General features: G+C 42.2%; 1 pseudogene; it reads right to left on the minus strand.

The window, feature by feature from the left end:
- LOC117976445 (ribosomal protein S6 kinase beta-1-like) overlaps window positions 1–21,713 on the minus strand; it is a 100,060-nt pseudogene that overhangs the window by 32,133 nt on the left and 46,214 nt on the right.

Here is a 21,713-nt window from a genome sequence, read left to right on the forward strand (position 1 = left end):
GTGGTTCATGCCTGTAAATCCCAGCATTTTGGGATGCCAAGGTGGGCAGATTCACTTGAGCTCAGGAGTTTGAGATGAACCTGGGCAAGAGGGCGAAACCCTGTCTCTACCAAAAGTACAAAAAATTAGCTGAACATGGTGGCATGAGCCTGTGGTCACAGCTACTCAGGAAGCTGAGGTGGAAGGATGGTTTGAATCCGAGGGTGGTGAGAAGGGGTGGGGGTGGCACGGAGATTGCAGTGAGATGAGATCACACCACTACACTCCGGCCTGGGTGACAGAGTTAGACCCCATTAAAAAAAAAAATTTAATTGTGGTAAAACACATAATATAAAATGTACCATATTAACCAGTTTTAGGTATACAGTTCAGAGGTATTAAGAACATTCATGCTGTTATACAATTATCACTACCATCCATCCGCAAAACTCTTTTCATCTTGTAAAACCAGAACTCTATACCTATTAAATGACAAGTCTTCATTCCCCCTCCTACCAGCCCCTAACCACCGTTCTACTTTCTTTTGTTGATTCTGGCCACTCTAGGTATCTCAGACAAGTGAAATCATACAGTGCTTTTTCTTTCTTTTTTTTTTTTTTTTTTGAGACAGAGTCTCACTTTGTTGCCCAGGCTGGAGTGCAGTGGTGCGATCTCAGCTCACTGCAACCTCTGCCTCCCAGATTCAAGCGATTCTCCTGCCTCAGCCTCCCGAGTAGCTGGGACTACAGGCACTCATCACCACGCCCGGCTACTTTTTGTATTTTTAACAGAGACGGAGTTTCACCATGTTGGCCAGGCTGGTCTTGAACTCCTGACCTCAGGTGATTTTCCCACCTTTGCCTCCCAAAATGCTGGGATTACAGGTGTGAGCCACCGCACCCAGCCAACAGTGCTTGTTCTTTTATGACTTTTATTTCACTTAATGTTCTCAAGGACCATCCATGTTGTGGCATGTGCTAGAATTTCCTTCCTTTTTAGGGCTTAATGTATGTCTGGCCCACATTTTGTTGACCACTCATCCATTGATGGACACGTGTTGCTTTCACCTCTTGGCTTTTGTGAATGATGCTGCTACAAACATGGGTGTTCACATGTCTCTTTGAGTTCCTGCTTTTGGTTATTTGGGGGATATACCCAGAAGTGGAATTGCTGGATGTACTTGCTGGATGTAATTCTATGATGAGGTTTTTGAGGAACAGCCATGCTGTTTTCACAGGGTTCCAGTTTACTCACATTCTAGCCAACAGTTGTTATTTTCTGGATTTTTTTTTTAATCATAGGCATCCTAATGAGCGTGAGGTGGCAGACTCCCTCAGTCTATAGGGCAGAGAACAGAGAGCCTCCGAGAAGGGTCTGTGACTTTGAACACTAGAGCTCTGAGCAGGAACATTCCCGAGGGCTGCTTCTAGTCTCCTGAAGACCAGAGCTAACCACTGGGAATGGATTGTGGTGACTGAAGGGTGCCGAAGTCAGAACTCTCAGTGGCCTGGCACTGTGCCTCGAAGTGCCTCCCTACTGTACTGTGTTGATTAGTCTAAAAACATGTCAGCCTTTGGGTATGACCTTACTGGGGCACCTCCAGACAGGGTGTGGAGCAGAGGGCCCTCCTTTATGGGCTGGACTCACTAGTGAAGCTGCTTAACTGTGACTCACCTCCAAGGCTCAAGGTGATGCTAAGGTGCTAAACTGCTGGAACTCTTAGCTGTGCCTGTGTCTCCTTGGGCTCTGGGAGATATTTTCTTTTAGCAGTATTTTACGGAGATATCGTCTAGGTAGAGTAAAATGTACAGATCCTGGTTTTCTGTTTGAGTTTTGTTTTGTTTTGTTTTGAGACAGGGTCTTGCTCTGTCACTCAACCTGCAGTGCAGTGGTGTGATCATAGCTCACTGTGGCCTCAGCCTCCCAGGCTCAAGCAATCCTCCTGCCTCAGCCTCCCTGTAGCTGGGACTACAGGCATGCACCACCATGCCTCACTAATTTTTTTGATTTTTAGTACACAGAAGGTCTTGCTATGCTGCCCAGGCTGGTCTCAAACTCCTGGACTCAAGCAATCCTCCTGCCTCAGTCTCCCAAAGTGCTGAATTAGAGGTGTCAGCTGCTGCACCCAGCCTCAGCCTGTTGTTAATGGATGTAAACACCTGTGGGACCACCACCCAGAACCAGATCCAGAACATTTCCAGCCTCTCGAAGACTCCTTCGTGCCCCTCCCAGTCAGTGACTCCCCAGGGTAACGCCACTCTGGCCTGTTGTTCAACTTGACTCGAATGGAATTCTCACAGCATGTGTCTGTTTGGATCTGGCTTCTTCCGCTCCGTTGCAAGGCTCATTGACGTTTCCTGTGGCCTAGCTCCTTTTTATTGCTGAGGGCCACCCTGTAGTGTGAAAACAATTCATTTCTCCCTTCTTCTGTTGGTGACCAGTTGCATTGTTACCAGCTTGGGGCTACGATGAGTAAAGCTTTTAAAAACAGACAAATATGTTTTCCTTTCTCTTGGGTAATTTTTTAGAAGTAGAAAAGCCAGAACATAAAAGTAGATATTTGACTGTATTACAACTCACCAAGCAGTTTTTCTTTCTTTTTTTTTTAATTTTTTGAGACAGAGTCTTGCTCTATTACCTAGGCTGGAGCTCAGTGGCGTGATGAGGGTTCACTGCAGCCTCGGCCTCCTGGGCTCAAGTGAGCCTCCCACCTCAGCCTCCCACATAGCTGGGACCACAGGTGTGCACCATCACACCTGGCTAATTTGCCTTTTAAATTATATGTAGAGACAGGGTCTTCCTATCTTGGCCAGGCTGGTCTCAACCTCCTGGACTCAAGTGATCCTCCCGCTTCAGCCTCCCAAAGGGTTGGGATTACAGGCATGAGCCACCACGCCCTGCCCATTTTTCTAAGTTGGATTATTTTACACTCAAGTCTGCTATGAATGATAGTTCCAGTTGTTCCATATCCCAATCAATTGGTGATTGCCTACAAATGACGTGACGTGATGAAAATATTCCTGGTGTTCGAGAGGATTGCAAAGAATTTCCCTTCCTTTCTCTCCTTTCTGCTCCCCCTGTACTGTCTACTCCTTAACTTGGTCAGATTCTACTTGATCCAGAACATAATGGGATGGAGAGTGCAGACGACACACACGGCCTCAGTCTATGGGAGCATCTCAAAGGAATTCATCTGCAAATTCTAGTGCATCTAGGCAGAGCACAGGAAGGAAGAGAGGTGCAGACTCACGTATGGCCCTGGGGCACCTGCCATCCCCTCGAGCCTGTATGGTCCTTACCCGCCCATCCCCAGCTTGAGTTCTGGGCCTTCTCGCCAGCACATCATTGGGACCTGGTCAACTTCAGGTAAGTTTATTTCATGGCTCCCTCTCCCCTCTGCAGCCTATCCTGTTATTCTCTGTTTCAGCCAATTATTTCCCCTAACTAGGTGCTGAAGCCAATTAAAGGCAGTTCATGCCATATGTTCCTTCTCACTCCCATGTCGCTTGAAATGTTCTATTATGTCCAAGACTTCTCTCCCCATCCTAAAGCTCAGAAAATAAGGATGGAGAAGAGAAAAAAAAGAGATTCACTGAGAAGGAGGATCAGAAGCTCCTGGGCACCCCATACTCTAGAATAAAAATCTTCATTATAGTGTTTTTCATGCAAAATATTCCCTTCTACATAATTATGTTTTTACATGAAGAATAGAAATTTAAAGAGGAGAAATACTTTTTGAAGAGTCTGAGAATCTTCATATAGCTCAGGCTGCTGCGAATTAGCTGTGTGACCTGGGGCATCTCCCTTAGACTCTGAGCCTCAGCTTCTCTATATGTAAAATGGGTTGAAGCCGCCCTTCCCCACAAGCACCCTGTGCACAGGCAATGCCCAGCCCCATTATTTTCTGGAACCCGTGGCCAAGCATGCTTAGGACACCCAGCCACATACTTCTGGGCAGTGTCATCTGGCAACTCACTGTCATGTCAGTGTGGTCAAGCATTGTAGACCTCTATAAACCAAATATGCTTCAGGCTCGGGTTGAGCACAGGAGAGGGAGGAGGGAAAGGTCACTGGGGCTGGGAGTGCCTACTTCCCTCTATGAGTGTCACCCCAGTTCACCCAGCACCGTACCTTTCTCTCTCTGGACCCACTTCCTCTTGCTGCCGGCTCCTCCCCATTGAATAACAGCCAAGTTGCTTTGGTTTCTATTTCTTTGTTAAGTCATTCCTTCTGCAAAGGACTGCCTGGCAGGTGTGAAAGGCAGCGGTGGCCACAGAGGCGGTGGAGAGATGGCCTTCAGCGGTTCCCAGGCTCCCTATCTGAGCCCAGTGAGTTCCAGGGCCGTGGGCACAGTGCTGCCTCAGCCAGGGGGACACAGTTATGGGGCTCTGAGGGTGGCAGGAGATAGGGGTGGGAGCATCCCAAAGAGAACACAAGCAGGGAAGAAATGTCAGTAGGGGTCATCCTGGCACACCTGTGCCATGCTGAGCTCACTCATGCCTGGAGGGATGCTCCTCCCATGAGTCATGGGTTTGACAGTGTTGACTGAGCTGTCCTGTCCTGTCCTGTGCGCTCAGGGGAAGAGGTGTAGAGTGGGATGGTTTGTGTAAAGAGGAAGCAAGCATGCTTCTGGGACAGTAAGGATGCTACCCGGCATGGTAGTTAAGGGTGCGTACTGTGGAGTTGGCCTCCCTGGGTCCAGCTATTCACTGGCTGGTGGTCTCTGGGCCTCAGTTTCCATACGCTGGTGTGGATCCCTGAGCGGGCCGCATCTGTCCTTCTCTGTTCACCCTGCTTTCTCGCCACCCTCACCCTTGTAGGCTGCTGTCCGACCCCAGCTCCTCCAACTCACAGTGCTCCAGATCTGCTCTGGGTCTTTGGAGTCCCTCTTGCTCCCAGGCACAGCCCTGACTTTTGAGTGCTCTCCTGGCAACAGTGGCGAGTGGTCTTGGCCCTTGCCCAATGCTCTTCCTCCATTCTACCCTAGAAAGCAGCCCTGGCAAGAGCACCTGGGCCCAGACCCTGCCTCCAACTCTGATTTCTAACCTCAAAACATAGATGGAAACAGTAATATTAGTATTGTAAAATGTATACTTCAAGATTAAAAGGACTAACTAAAATTAAAGGTAAAAGCCACCACCAAGAAGATAGGGCTAGAAACCTTTACGTATGGTTTGACATAATCTCTTAGAAATCAAAGCTTTTTACACAAACCACGGTTAAGAGACTTCAACACATCTGACTCAGAATTCAGCAGATCAAGTGGCCACAAGGCATGAGAGACACTCGATCTACCACTGAGGCACAGGGGTCGATGACGGGCCTCAGACCACTCACACCTTGAGCCCTGAGAACAGGAGGAGGCCTAGCCTTACTTCTGTACAACTAACAGGTCCTTTCAGAAGACTTTCACCAAAACAAGGGTATCAGTCCCAGGGAAAACTTCAGTCTTCACTGTTAGAGAACACAAAAATTGTCTGGAACTTTTAAATGAGAAGTTTCCCAACTTCCAACCAATTTTTTTTTTTTAAAGCTTCAAGTTTTCGTTTGTCAGATTGGAGAGTCAGAGTCTTATACCCAGAGTATAAAACATCTTTGGCTGGGTGCGGTGGATCACGCCTGTAATCCCAGCACCTTGGGAGGCCGAGGCAGGCGGATCACAAGGTCAGGAGATCAAGACCATCCTGGCTAACATGCTGAAACCCTGTCTCTACTAAAAATACAAAAAATTAGCTGGGCATGGTGGCGGGCGCCTGTAGTCCCTGCTACTCGGGAGGCTGAGGCAGGAGAATGGTGTGAACCCAGGAGGCGGAGCTTGCAGTGAGGGGAGATCGTGCCACTGCGCTCCAGCCTGGGCGACAGAGTGAGACTCCGTCTCAAAAAAAAAAAAAAACTTTGGCTGAGAATTAATTCTGTCACCAACACTACTAGAGAAGGCAGTAAAATAAATATCTATTACTTTTTCTTTTTTTTTTTTTTTTAAAAAGTCAGGGACTCACTCTGTTGCCCACACTGGAGTGCAGTGGCATGATCACAGCTCACTGCAACCTTGAACTCCTGGGCTCAAGCAATCCTCCCACCGCAGCCTCACAAGTACCTGAGACTACAGGCATGTGCCACTATGCCCAGCTATTTTTCTAAAACGTTTTTGTAAGAGGAGGTCTTGCTATGTTGACCTGATTGGTCTCAAACTCCTGGCCTCAAGCGATTCTCCCACCTTGGCCTCCTAAAGCCCTGAGATTATAGGTGTGAGCTACTGCACTTGGCCCTTATTGCATTTTTGACTACATAAAAAGATGATACAGGGTTTTAGAGCTCACTAACATCGTAACTAAAAAAATCAGGCCTTATTAACACAAAACTTTATTTATACTTAAAGCAAGCAACCACAAGCCAAATGTCTCATCAATAAGAGTATAAAAAATAATATGCTTCATATTAAATATTAACCATAATCAAGTAGAGATTTCCCACAACAGTAATACACCATAACCAAACTGGAATTTTGCCCCCAGATATGTAAGAATTTTTTCCTACTAGAAAATCTATTTATGGTATTAATTACATTAATAAGTTTAAAAAGAAACCATATGAATAGCTCATTAACTGCCAAAAAGGAATTTGCTATAATTCTTATCTATTTCTGGATTTTAAAAAACTCAGTAAATTCAAAACAGATGTAAGCTTCCCTTAATTGATAAACTATTCATCAGAAAACAATACAAAAATCTTAAAGTAAGATATTGCTATTAATGGAAAATAAAACAAGAATGTCCAGCATTAATAAGTATTAGTTGTTTCAGACTGTCATGAATGCAATAAACCCAAAAAAGTACAAGAGGTATAAATATTGGAAAGAAGAAATATAATTATTTGTAGTAATTTATCTGGAACACCAACAAGTATAATGAAATAATGAAAAATGCCAGGGCATAAAAATCATGACGACAATGCACATCACAGCACTGGCTGACACTCACAGGGCCCTGGCTGGGACCCAGGATGTTGTGCCGCACTCAGATCATGCTCTCATTTCTCTGCTCAGCAGCAACCTGTGGCAGAGGACCAGACCCACAGAGCCACAGAAGGGAACAACAAGTCCAGACACCACTCAGTTCCCATTCATACCTAGGCCTATCAGGTAGTTCAAGAGAGATGATGAAATAAGTGATGCTGAAATAAATGGCCATCCAGAACAAAGGAGTATGTGTATTTATATAATGTGTGTGTGTGTGTATGTGTATATATATATATATACACATACACACACACACACATATAAAGGATATCTGGAACCTCTGTGACAGATATGGTTAATATCCTTCAGGAGAAACGAATAAAGCGCTCTGAGGCCTCCAGGCAGATAGCAATGAAACGCATGCACTCACAGTCTCATTCCATTGTGAAGCCCCACGAAACCACAGAAAGGCATTTCTTTTTTTCCCCCAAAAGCATTAACTGACAAGGAAAAAGAAAACAGCAAAGAAAATAAAACTTGGCAGCTGAAAAGTTGATGGACAAGAAATAACTAACATAACAGACCTAAGCAAACTAAATCCCAAGCCAGCAGTGGGGAAGGGCAAAGACCTGATTATGGTACAAAATCTCCCAAAGGCTCAGGAAATTTGTGGCAAGAGGTGCTTCAGGTCGGGGGATGAAGGTGGCTAAAAACAGGAGGACTGGGTTAGAGATGTGTTCACAGAGCAGCCAAAGCTCCAGACACTCTCTCTTCCCTGCACACCAGAGTATAAAATGAAGCCTCTGGACCGGGTGGATATTGAGCAGTCGAGGCACAAGTGATACACTGAAAACAAGGGAATTAAACGAATTTACAAGGTGAGGGCTGAGATAGCCATTCTCCACCCCCAGGCCTCTTCTCTGACTGATCCCATAATCCTGGCTGCCAAGTCTAAGCCCTCAAGCAGGAGACTGGAAGGCCATTCTCTGGGGAATGATGAGCCCAAGAGGAAGGACCTAAAGACACTGACATCAGGAGTTTGTCATGGACATGCCACGGGAACAGCTCTCTACTATGAAGACCATAGTTGCAGGCTGCATACACAGGCCCAGGCAGGGGTCAGCTTTGCAGAGCCTCCACCTAAACATGAGCAGTCAAACCTCAAGCATAAAGATAGAGAATAAAGATACCAGTGGAACAAAGGGACTGTAGGAAACAACCCAGGTAGGGAGATTTGGTGATAGAATCAACCTACAATCTTCAGCGAAATTCATATGTGACATTACATCTAGGAAACAAGAACAGGATGCTAAAAAAAATTTAGGGAACAAAAAAATCCTAGAAGTTAAATATATGATAGCAAACATATATGATGGAATTTTATTCAGCCTTAAAAAGAAATGAAATTCTGACATGCTATAATGTGGATGAACATTGAGGTCATTATGCTAAGTGAAATAAGCCAGACAAAAAGGACAAATACTATATGATTTCACTTATATGAGGTACCTAGAGTAGTCAAATTCATAGTGATACAAAGTAGAATGGTGGCTGGGGGACAAGGGGAATGGCAGGTCAGTATTTAATAGGTAAGAGTTTCAGTTTTGCAAAATGAAAAAGTTCTGGAGATTGGTTACACAACAATGTGAATATACTCAACAATACTGAACTGTACACTTAAAAATGGTTCAGATGGTAAATTTTATGTTATACGTATTTTGCCACAATTAAAGTAAGAAAATGGAAGTGATGCAAAAACAAAAAAAAGATAGCAGAAATGAAGCATTTAATAGAATTTGGAAGATTAAACTTAGGGAAGCCTCAAGTTTAATCCCAGAAAACAAAACTATAAGGCAAAGAGATAGAAAACAGGAGAAAAAAATATGATAATTAGGGGACCAGGGTAAAGGGAGTTCCAGAAAAAAACAGAGTAGAAGAAATTACCAATGAAATAATTCCAGAAAATAAAGACATGAATTACTGTATTGAAAGGGTGCAGTGAGTGACTAACATGACAAAAAAAAAAAAAAAAAAAGAAAGAAAGAAAGAAAAAAAAGACCTTAAGCTATACAGCAAGGCAAACCACACTGAAAGTTTAGAATCCTGGCAAACAGCCTGAACCTCCTATGAGCTTTTGGAGAGAAAAAAGTCACAAAGGACTGGAATTATTTTCTTCTTGCTGCAACACTGGCAAATAGAAGACAATGGAACAATTCCCACAAAATTATAAAGGGAAATAGTTGCTGACCTAAAATGTTATACCCAAGGAAACCATCAAGCATTAGGGTAAAACAAAGATGCAAGGCCATAAAATTTTACTTTCTATGAACCCATTCTCAGGGAGATACTGGAGGAAAAAAAAAGAAAAAGAAAAAGAATAGGATGTAGGACACAGAAGATCAAAAAAGAGAGAGGCAAAGAACTAACAGGTAATCTGTGCACCAGGCACAGAGGGCAGCCATGATGGAGGAGGTCAGAGGCTCCAGAGAGATCTCAAGATGACACTGCTGTGATCCCTGACCCCTGTGATGTGTGGGGATATCTCACAAAGAGTTGGGGTTGGAATTAGTGACATTTACATAGAAAACTAAGTAAACAGGCTGGGTGTGGTGGCTCACGCCTGTAATTCCAGCACTTTGGGAGGCCGAGGCAGGTGGATTACCTGACGTCAGAAGTTCGAGACCATCCTGGCCAACATGGTGAAACTCCGTCTACTAAAAATACAAAAATTAGCTGGGTGTGGTGGCATGTGCCTGTAATCCCAGCTACTTGGGAGGCTGAGGCAGGAGAATCACTTGAACCCAGGAGTAGGAGGATGCAGTGAACCGAGATCGTGCCATAGCACTCCAGCCTGGCTACAGAGTGAGACTCCGTCTCAAAAAAAAGCAAAAGAAAACTAAATAAACACACAAAAATAATTTTAGGTGGAGGGTGAATAAAAGGTTGTGTAAAAGAAAAAGCAGCAGCAGTGTATACTACTACATGGCTAATCTATGAATGACACTCACAGTATCTTAATGTGAACTCCAGGTACACAAAACCACAATGAGAGAATGCAAAGACAGGAAGCACGGAGGCTGGGGGCTGAAAAGAAATCCTCATCTTTCACAGTAGGAGATCAAAATATAACATCTAAAATGAAAAACTAGAAACAGCAGTGATAAGCATGCTATTTAGCAATGTAGAGGTAAATGCCAAAAAATCAGCAAGGTGACTTGAAAACGCTTGACTCTGGGGAGCAGGAAGCAGAGCTCTCAGGCCAGGCTGACTGCTTTGCTCATCAGGATCTCTGCAGACTTGATTATGGGAACACAGAGCTTTCTTAGAAATAAAAAACAACACAAAACAAAAAACTGTTGCAAATTTTGAGAAAAAAAGAAGAACACGCAAACAGAAAAGCAAGCAAAGCAACTGTACTAGTAATTCACAGAAGAAAGATGTAAATGACTAACAAACTGATAAAAAGTGCTTCACTTTCATCTACAATGAAGAATTAAAAGGAATGCCATTTTCTCCTCTTAGGCCGAACAAGATCAAACATGTATCCAGTATTGGGAATGTGTATAATCTTGCACATTGTGTAGAGAAGTGTAAACTAAATAGCCTTACAGGAGAGCAATTTGAGAATATATATTAAAATGGAAAGTACAACACAACCTTTTGCAAAGCAAATTTACTTCTAGGAACTTATTTCACAAAAATTTAGCAGTATTTCACAACTATTTAGCACAAGCATAAAAAGGCACGATAAGTGATATTCATCATTATGGCCATTTTTTATCCCCAGAGATGGTGTCTCTCTTTGTTGCTCAGACTGGAGTAGGGTAGCACGATCATAGTTCACTGCAGCCTTGAACTCTTGGGCTCAAGTCATTCTCCATCTTTAGCCTCTTAAGTAGCTGGTACTACAGGTTCATGCCACCACACCTGGTTATTATTTATTTTTTTGGTAGACACAGGGTCTCATGATGTTGCCTAGGCTGGTTTCAAACTCCTGGCCTTAAGTAATCCTCCCACCTTGGCCTCCTAATGTGCTGAGATTACAGGAGTGAGCCACTGTGCCCAGCCACGACACTTTTAAAAAATAGGGTAAAATACATATATTTTAATTTTATTTTATTAAAAAAAATTAATCCCCCTCCCTACCTTTCCCTTATGAGTCTCTAAAGTCTACCATACCACTCTGTATGCCTTTGCATACCCATAGCTTAGCTCCCACTCATGAGTGAGAACATATGATTTTTGATTTTCCACTCCTGTGTTATTTCATTTAGAATAATGGCCTCCAGCTCCATCCAAGTTGTTGCACAAGACATTATTTCATTCCTTTTTATGGTTAAGTAGTATTCCATGGTGTGTGTGTGTGTGTGTATGTATGTGTGTGTGTGTGTGTGTGTGTGTGTGTATATATATATATACATAGTCACATTTTCTTTATCCACTCATTAGTCAATGGGCACTTAGGTTGGTTACACATCTTTGCAACTGTGAATGTGCTGCTATAAACATGCATGTGTGTCTTTTCCATATAATAACTTCTTTTCCTTTGGGTAGACACCCAGTAGTGGGATTGTTGAATTAAATGGTAGATCTATTTCTAGTTCTTTAAGGAATATCCATACTATTTTCCAAAGAGGTTGTATTAATTTACATTACCACCAGTAGTGTATAAGCGTTCCCTTTTCCCCACATCCACGCCAACATTTATTGTTTCTTGACTTTTTAATAATGGCCATTCTTGCAGGAGTAAGGTGGTCTCTCATTGTGGTTTTATTTTGCATTTCCCTAATGATTAGCGATGTTGAGTATTTTTTTCACATGTTTCTTGGCCATTTGTATATCTTCTTTTGAGAAATGTCTATTCATGTCCTTTGCCCACTTTCTGATAGGATTACTTGTTTTTTACTTGCTGATTTGTTTGAGTTCCTTGTAGATTCTGGATACTAGTCCTTTGTTGGACTGTAGTTTGCAAATATTTTCTCCCATTCTGTGGGTTGTCTGTTTACTCTGATTATTATTTCTTTTGCTGTAAAGAGCTTTTTAGTTTAATTAGGTCCCATTTACTTATTTTTGTTTTTGTTGCATTTGCTTTTGGGGTCTTAGTCATGGATTCTTCACCTAGGCTGAAGTCTAGAAGAGTTTTCCAAATTGTCTTCTAAAATTTTTATGGTTTCAAGTCTTATATTTAAGTCTTTGATACATCTTGAGTTGATTTTTTGTATAAGGTGATAGATACACAAGTCAATAAATGTGACATCACATAAACAGAATTAAAAACAAAAACCATATGATCATCTCAATAGATGTGGAAATAGCATTCGACAAAGTTCAGCATCTCTTTATGATAAAAGCTCTTAACAACTAGGCATAAAAGAACTTGCCTCAAAATAATATATATGTGGATATATGACAAACCCACAACCAGCGTAATACTGAATGGGGAAAAGTTGAACACATTCCCCATGAGAACAGGAACAAGACAAGGATGCCCACTTTCACCAATCCTATTCAACATAGTTCTGGAACTCCTAGCCAGAGCAATTAGGCAAGAGAAATAAATAAAGGGTATCCGGATTGGAAAAGAGGAAGTCATACTCTCTCTATTTGCAGATGATATGATCATATACCTAGAAAACCCTAAAGACTCTTCCATGAGACTCTTAGATTTCATAAACAAATACAGTCGAGTCTCAGGTTACAAAATCAATGTACACAAAGAAGTACCACTGCTATACACCAACAACGACGAAGCTGAGAATCAATCAAGAACTCAATCCCTTTTACAGCAGCTGCAAAACAAAAACAAAAACAAAAACCTAGGAATATACTTAACCAAGGAGGTGAAAGATCTGTACGAGAAGAACCACAAAACACTGCTGAAATTATAGATGACACAAACAAATGGAAACACATCCCATGCTCATAGAATCAACATTGTGAAAATGATCATACTGCCCAAAGCAATCTACAATCTGCTGAATGAAATTCCCATCCAAATACCATCATTTTTCACAGAATTAGAAAAAACAATCCCAAAATTCATATGGAACCAAAAAAGAGCCTGAATAGCCAAAGCGATCCTAACCAAAGAGAACAAATCTGGAGGCATCATATTACTGGACTTCAAATTATACTAGTTACCAAAACGGCATGGTACCGGTATAAAAGACCAATGGAACCAAATTGTATATTTAAACCAGTTTAAAGTGTATAGTTCAGTGGCTTTTAGTACATTCCCAATGTTGTGCGACCATCACTAGTCCAGAACATTTTCATCACACAATAGAAAACTGTACCCACTAAGCAGCCACCCCACTCTCTATTCCCCTCTCTCCTCAGCCCCTGGCAACCACTCATCTGCTTTCTGTTTCTGTGGATTTGCCTATTCTGGATTTTTCTTATAAATGGACTTGAACAAGATGTAGCCTTTGCACCCAGCTCTTTCACCTGGCATCACGTCTTCAGCGAACATTCATACTGCAGCCTGTGTCAGTGCCTTACTCCTTTTTAAGGCTCAATAAGAAGCCCATGTTCAATGATCAGAGGGAGGACCCACAGGACGCAGCATGAAGTCATGGCCACAGCTATGCACAAATTTATTACAGTGAAAGGACACAAAGCCATATACGCAAAGGGAAAAGGCGCAGGGCGTTAAGTCCAGAGGCATGGGCTTCCAAGAGTCCTCTCCAGCAGTCACGGGCACGTTTAATTCCCCCAAGGAATTAATTAATTAATTAATTGAGGGAAGCTCATTAGGGACTCTGCATCCAGCGTTTTTATCAGGGGCTGGTCACATGGGCCCCTTCTGCCCAGCATATACCACATTCCAGACTCCTCACAGATAAGCCGCTGTTCAGCACAAACCACGTGTTTGCACAAACAGTTTCAGCACCGTGAGCCCCTCTCATCAGTTCTGGGAATGGTGTGAACCCTCCTGTAATCCTAGTTCTCAGACTCCAGCCAAGGGCCAGCCTTGCAAGCAGCCTTGCTAAGGAGAGCCATCCCAGGCCTCCTGGGTTAACTATTTTCTGCACAGAGGCAAAAACATGCCTGCCAACAGCATCTGGGCTTTGTATTTTAAGGTGATCTTACTCAGTTTTATTTCCAAAATTCCCGAGGAAGAGGCTGATGGGCCCAGCTTAGACTTGTTGGGGCTACTTCTCTGGTGTTTGTGTACATTAAAGTGGGAGAACGCGTCCCTCCCCATCTGCTGTGCGAACAATCTGACAGGTCTCTACACTGTTTGATATTTTTGTTCAGAAAGCCATTTTTATTCCTCAAAGTTTCATACCTCTGGGAGTGCACACACCAGTAAGAGTGGGAGCAGGTGCCCCAAAGCACACTGGCTCATGACAGAAAACCAACCAGAAACATGGCCATCAGGAGAGGACTGTGTCTCCCACAACACGGGAAAGCCCTTCGTCTTTATTTTCAAACAAACTCCACTGTCAGGTTGTAGCACAATGCCTGTGCCACTTCAGAAGCCACTGTGTCAGAAACGGCACAGAAGCAGGGAGAGCAGGTAGAAAAGGCCTCAATAGAGTGGAAGCCCACAGTGCCACGCATCTGCTATTGGGGCTCTATCTTCACAACGAAGTCAGGGAAAGGACCACTCTGATGGCAATAAATAAGTCAAAGGATTTATGTTTTTTGAATTGTGCATGTAGCCCTCAACAGACCTCTCTCAAAAAAGACAAGAAACAGAGCCCCAGGTGGGCTGATATTTCAGGGGTTGCTTGCTATTGGCTAAGCAGATTTTAGTGCTTGTCTGTGAGAACTCAGAGACAGAAAAACAATTTGCCTGCAACGTGGGTGTTGTTTCCAGATTTAAAACAAGATTCAGTTTGGATAACACTCTGTCATCCAGGATGGAGTGCAGTAGCGCGATCTTGGCTCACTTTGCAACCTCTGCCTCCTGAGCTCAAGCTATCCTCCTGCCTCAGCCTTCCAAGTAGCTGGGACTACAGGTATGCGCCACCACAATCAGCTAACTTTTTTGGTATGCCCAGCCTGGTCTCGAGCTCCTGGGCTCAAGGGATCTGTCTGCCTTGGCCTCCCAAAGTGCTGGGATTACTGGTGTGAGCCACCCTGCCAGGCCCCAAATAGGATTTGAACTACAGGAGATACTTGCATGTATCTTCATCTAAGGAACATGTGTATTAGGTTGGTGCAAAAGTAATTGCAGTTAATGGGAAAAAACGCAATTACTTTACACCAACCTAATATATATCTTCATCTAAGTAAATTTTTTCTATAAAGGGTCAAATTGTAAATAATTTCAGTTTGGTAGGTCATCTAACTGAAAAATTTCTGTTGCAACTACTCAGCTCTGCAGTTGCAGCAAAAAACAGTTCCAGAGAATATGTAAATGAATGTGTGGAGCTGTGTGCTTACGAAACTTATTTACAAAAACATGTGGTGGGCTGGATTTGCCATTCATCTGACTCAAGAGTTAAATCTAGTTTAACAATATCACTCACATCATTACTATTTCAAATTGCAAAAGCTTTGATGATATAAAATGATCACTTTTATTATCTTTATAAAATAAGAAGGGACCATGTCAAAATGAGAAAATTCTGAGTTATAACACAGTATATGCAATTCAGGCTAAGGGCATTTTTAGGTAAGCCACTTGGAAAAATGCCTTTTTTCTGAAAAATGTTTTTATCACTCTTTTATGTGTGTATTTTAATTCAAAAAGTAACAGTTTAGGAAGAAATAACTGACTTGTGAATTGTCACAGGGCTGTGAAGTGGGATAGCAGCACTGTGGATTGTGCCCAGCTCAAGAGGCCCCTCAGGTCCATTCCTGACGCTGTCATCCCAGGAGAGCACCCTCCTCATGGGTTTTATTTCTCCCTTTTAAATCTTTTCTCAGAAAGCATCTGGTTTAATTATTAACCACAATACTTCTTCATGGCCTTTCCTTCAGATTTTCCACCTCCAAATTGTAGGTCATAATATAACCTTTGATACAAAGAATATGCTTGGATTATGAATGATAATAACAAAATAAATACTTGTGAATCCTGCCTCCCAAGTAAAAACTAGATTACTAATAACTTGCATCTATCTCTTCTACTTTATTGTTTTGCTTCAATTATTATTATTATTATTATTATTATTATTATTATTATTATGTGAGATGGAGTCTCGTTCTGTCACCCAGGCTACAGTGCAGTGGCGTGATTCTGGCTCACTGCCACCACTGCCTCCTGAGTTTGAGCAATTCTAGTGCCTCAGCCTCCTGAGTAGCTGGGATTACAGTTGTGCGTCACCACGCCTGGCTAATTTTTATATTTTTAGTAGAGACGGGTTTTCACCATGTTGGCCAGGCTGGTCTCGAACTCCTGACCTGAGGGGATCCACCCACCTCGGGCTCCCAAAGTGCTGGGACTGCAGGCATGAGCCACTGTGCCTGGATTTTTTAATATACAAAGTAATACATGTAAATTTTTTAAAATATAGTTTGATAATATTTATAATTTAAATGGCAGCTCCTACTCCACCCGATGTACTCCCTCCCAACATCTTCCTCATCCCTCTATTTAAGCCCTTCAAACTATATTTATTATTTTTAAATAAATAACTTATTGGTACATAAATCACACACCACAAAACATACCCTTTAAAAATGTGCTATTTGGTGGGGTTTTTTTGTATTTTTTTTTTTTGAGATGGAGTCTCACTCTGTCGCCCAGGCTGGAGTGCAGTGGCATGATCTCAGCTCACTGCAACCTCCACCTCCTGGGTTCATGCCATTCTCCTGCCTCAGTCTCCCAAGCAGCTGGGACTACAGGTGCCCGCCACCACGCCCAGCTAATTTCTTTTTTTTTTTTTGTATTTTTAGTAGAGACGGGGTTTCACCGTGTTAGCCAGGATAGTCTCGATCTCCTGACCTTGTTATCCGCCCGCCTCGGCCTCCCAAAGTGCTGGGATTACAGGCGTGAGCCACCACACCAGGCCATGAATAAACAATTTCTTATACAGAATACAAAAAGCACTAACCATTAGAGGAAAGACTGATAAATTAGACTTAATTAAAATTAAGAACTTTGTTCATCAAAAGAAGAAAATTTAAGGCACACTGGAAGAAGGTATTTGCCATATATGTATTTGACAAAGGACTTACATGGAGAATATATAAAGAATTCTTAAAAGCAATAAGGAAGAGAATGACATCTGATTCTTAAAATGGACAAAAGTTCATATGCTGTTCACAGAGCCAATACCCCCGCTCCCCACCACCAAACAAACAAAGTGGGCAAAAAACCTGAGCAGGTGCATCCCAAAAGGGACTATCCACATGGCCAATTTGCATATGAAAAGGTGCTCAATCTCCACTGCCAAAAGAAAAATGCAAATCAAAACCACAATGAGACACTACTACACATTACCCACATGACCTCCAGTAAAAAGACTGATGCTACCAAGTGTTGATGAAAATGCACAGAAATTGACCTCTCATAAATTGCTGAAAAGACATAAATTATACAAATATTTCAGGCATCTGTTTGGTACTATCCTAGAATGTATGCATACCCTAAGGCCCAGGAATTCCATTCTGAAGGATGTAACCAACAGGAACAAGCACATATGTGTTTCAAGAGACATCGACAAGAACATAACAGCGCTATTCACCTTAGCCCCAAACTGGACTTGACTCAACGATCTATCAATAATAGAATGGGTAACTAAATAATGCTATAATCCTACAATGGGTTACTAAATGGTGAAGAAAATGAACAAATTACAGTATAGGTGACAACATGAATAAATCTCACTGATTCAATACTGTGTAAAAAAAAGCTCCCCTCCCTCTGTCTCTGTACAGGGGAGCCTCCATTTTCTGCCTTCTCCCATCCTTCTTGCCCATTAAACTTTCCGCTCCCTAAAACCAAAAAAATTAAAAAGACAGATGCAAAATTACATAGTTTTTAAAATTCCATTTATAATAAAATTCAAATGCAAGCAATACTAACATAATATTCAGGGCTGCATACTTTTGTGAAAATCCATAAGGAGAATAATTGAGGACAATGGTTATCTTAGGGAGTAGTGAGAGGTTATGATGGGAAAGTTGTAGGAAAGGTCTGTGGGAGCTGGCGATGCTCTTCTTCTGGATGCGAGTGGTGACTGTGTGACTTTTCACTTCCTCATAGTTCAAGAGACTACCATTTGAGGCCAGGAGTGGTGGCTCATGCCTGTAATCCCAGGACTTTGGGAGGCTGAGGTAGGCGGATTACCTGAGGACAGGAGTTTGAGACCAGCCTGGCCAACACGGTGAAACCCCATCTCTAGTAACAATACAAAAATTAACCAGGTGTGGTGGCTCACGACTGTAATCCCAGCTACTCCGGAGGTTGAGGCAGGAGAATTGCTTGAACCCGGGAGGCAGAGGTTGCAGTGAGCCGAGATCACGCCACTGCATTCCAGCCTGGGCAACAGAATGAGACTCCGTCTCTTAAACAACAACAACAACAAAAAAACTATAGTTTATATTTTGTGCATTTTTATCTTTGTGTATAGTGTTTCACACGCACAAAAAACTTAAACTTATACCAGGTATTAATTCCTTTTCTGAACAGAAAACAGATACTGTCCTAGTAAACAAAAACTCTTTAAACTAAATGCAAACAACTCTGAAAGCAACAGAAAGAAAATATTTGGAGAAGTTTTGGAGGCTCATTTATGTAGGGCCTTTATATGAATTAGGCAAAGCACTCTTCTTTGGGAGTGTAACTTAGCACAAGCTGTCTCCCTGGGTGGAGGCCCCACTACAGCATTCTTTCATGCATTCCCACTGATCACAAACCCACACCACTGCCTCACTGACGCCATCCCCACTAACAGTCACGCAAAGAAAACAGCCACTCTATATTGTTCTTCGGTGCTCTCATAATGTTTAACCTTGCCTTTTACTTAAAGGATTACAGGAACTGGCCTTAGGAGATCCAAAATATCCAACCAAGTTTGCAAGTATCCCACCTCAGGAAGGAATGCTAAACAACTGATTCATACAGCCTTGCTGCCACTAACCAGAGCACCAGATGGCCCATTACTCAAGACAACCATTGCCAGCAGATAAGCTGACCCATGTCCCCTCCCCCTCACGTTCTCTACCCTGCCCAGCCCGCATTCCCTACCTTGACATCAATTTCCGCACATTGCCTAATAAAAGAAATCCCTATCAGCTCATTTCAGGGAGTCAGCCAGAGAATCCTCCCTCTCCTGTGCTTCCTCCCTTGTGCCTGGGCATATGCTCCAATAAAGCCTTGCTAGGAAAACTCTTTTGGCCTGGTGAGAATTTCTATTGCATCAAGAGCCTAAGAACCCATGATCGGTAACACTTTGAGCAAAGGAAAAGGTCCCCCTTCCCTAGGGAGATGCAGGTCTGCATGCACCCATATGTTTGGTGGGTGGAGTGCAAACTGACTTCCCGTTGCATATGCCTGTCCAGGAGAACAGAAAGATGATAATTACATGCATATTGGTCCACCAAGCACAGGCACACATGGAACATGTACTGGCACAGGCCTACTACTGCCCAGGGCTGGTGGAAGCTGGCTGACATTGTCCCTTACCATGTAACCTTCTGTCTTCTTCTGGTACCATTTCAGTACAGCATTGCACTTGAAACCGCCATATTCCCGGGCCAAGGCCACCAGAGGGTTTCTTCTTTCCACACTGGTTAGAGAGAAGAGCACATGGTAAGGAGAAGATGCTAATGTTTAGAATCCTCAAATTCACAAGAAATAAATACCTACTTTAGAAAAGCAAATGTCTGGTTTATTCAGCCAGAATCTGAAGAAACAACCACATTAGTTACATTAATAATGTATTTGATGTCTCACAGTGTGAAATAAACATGAAATTGTGCCTCCTGACTGTCATGAGTCTGGGGACAGTTTTGCTACATTTTGTTTTAAAGTCCATCTGTTGCTCATCCATCTAGTCTTTTATTTGTGTAAATATAATTCAGGCTAGAACCTTTAATTCAATCTCATTTGAATTAAGGATATCTATACAAAAGCATTCTACAGGTTTCAAGACTACATCAGTATCTAAAGAACATTTAAAAGGTAGAGACTGGCACAGCACAGTGGCTCACGCCTGTAATCCCAGCACTTTGGAAAGCTGAGGCAGGAGGATTACCTGAGCCCAGGAGCTTGAAACCAGCCTGGGAAACATAGTGAGACCTCAACTCTGAAATAAATAAATAAATAAATAAATAAATAAATAAGCAAGCTGGGCATGGTAGCGCACACCTGTAGTCCCAGCTATTCAGGAGGCTGAGGTGGGAGGACTGCTTGAGGCCAGGAGTTCAAGGATGTAGTGAATTATGATTATACCACTGCACTCCAGCCTGGGCAACAGAGCGAGACCCCCATCTCTAAAAAATAAAAAAAAAATTTTCAAGGTATATTGGAAGGGCATATTAAAAATACCAGATATCCTGCCATTGCTTTATCTCAATGAGATAAATGTAAAATTGAAATAAATTGATTTTACTAATTTAACTTTTCACTATGAAAGATAAAATATCAGTAGCATATTAATATACCCATAGCCTTCCTGTATGCATTTCTGGTATAATGAAAAGGAGAATTTTAGAATAGCACTAATTCTGGTTTTTAAAACCTCTTTTGATTATTTAAATCTCACGCACATAAACAGGACAATATGTAATATCTGGGGCTTTAAATTAAACCTCTAAAATATATGACTTCATCTATTTGGGTGCAAATATAGGCTACATCCAAAGGTATAACAATAAGTCCTAGCTTATTCATTTAGACTTTCATAAATCCTTTGATAGTACCCTTATTAGTAATGATAATATGTATTAAAAAGCTACTACTAGCTACTTAGGAGGCTGAGGCAGGAGAATTGCTTGAACCCGAGGCAGAGGTTGCAGTGAGACTCTGTCTCCCAAAAAAAAAAAAAAAAAAAAAGCTATTACTCCAAAAGTAGCCAATTTTGTATACTGATAAGTAAACAATACATTCATATTGTATATGAATGAGCATACTCATTCGTAAGTTTTACTGAGTGAAATGTTATGTGTGTTGCACAATGCAAGGGGCTGGGAGAGATACCAAAGGTAAGCTGAACATTTACTGTCCACTAAATTACAGCATAAATGGAGATTAAGGCATATATTGTGCAGAAGTTATCCACACCACAAAGCAGTACAGAAATTAAACACCTGAAATAGCGTAAGACACCAAAGTCAGAGAAGGGAGATGTTGGCCAGGCATGGAGGCTCACACCTGCAATCCCAGCGTTTTGGGAGGCTGAAGTGGGCAGATCAGGAGTTTGAGACCAGCCTAGCCAAAATGGTGAAATCCTGTCTCTACTAAAAAAAATACAAAAATTAGCTGGGTGTCATGGTGCATGCCTTTATAATCCCAGCTACTCAGGAGGCTGAGGCATGAGAATCACTTGAACCCAGGAGGCAGAGGTTGCAGTGAGCCCAGATCATGCCACTGTACTCCAGCCTTGGTGACAGAGTGAGGATCTGTCTCAAAAAAAAAAAAAAAAAAGAAAAGAAAAAGAAAAAAAAAAGGGAGAAGGGAGATGTCAATGCTGCCAGGTGTTAGCTATAACTTCATGAAAGTTTTGACCTTTAAATAAAGAGAACAGTATTTAGAGTGTGAAAGGACAAAAGGAGGACAATTCAAGTTAGAACCTTATACACAAAGACTTACACTCAAATATGCTTGTGCAATATTGCTAAGGCACGGACTAAAACAGGTTCAGGTGGAGGGAGA

This window comes from Pan paniscus, chromosome 19, assembly GCF_029289425.2.
Source record: "Pan paniscus chromosome 19, NHGRI_mPanPan1-v2.0_pri, whole genome shotgun sequence".
Classification (NCBI taxonomy): Eukaryota; Metazoa; Chordata; class Mammalia; order Primates; family Hominidae; genus Pan; species Pan paniscus.